This window comes from Myotis brandtii, unplaced genomic scaffold, assembly GCF_000412655.1.
Source record: "Myotis brandtii unplaced genomic scaffold, ASM41265v1 scaffold6, whole genome shotgun sequence".
NCBI lineage: Eukaryota > Metazoa > Chordata > Mammalia > Chiroptera > Vespertilionidae > Myotis > Myotis brandtii.
Window position 1 is genome coordinate 3,266,762 of NW_005370271.1, and position 290 is coordinate 3,267,051.

Consider the following 290-nt stretch of genomic DNA (forward strand, 5'->3'; position numbering starts at 1 on the left):
CCCAGAGACTCGCCCAGAACTGGAGTTCAGAGCAGTCGGGAGCTTGAGACTCCCTCCCGATTGAAAAAGACAACTGTGTCCTCAGTTGCCAGCCCTTTCCTCACGCGCGCCTCCGCCTCCATACCTCTGCACTTTACTTCCGCACCTCCTCTGAGTCTCAGTGTGCTTTTCTCTTTCCTTCTAGTTGTAGAATTTCCACTCAGCCAACCTTCCTGTGGTTCTGGATGATGTCCGTTTTGTCTTCTAGTTGTATTTTTGAAGTGGTTGTGCGAGGCAGCAATTTCTGGTGT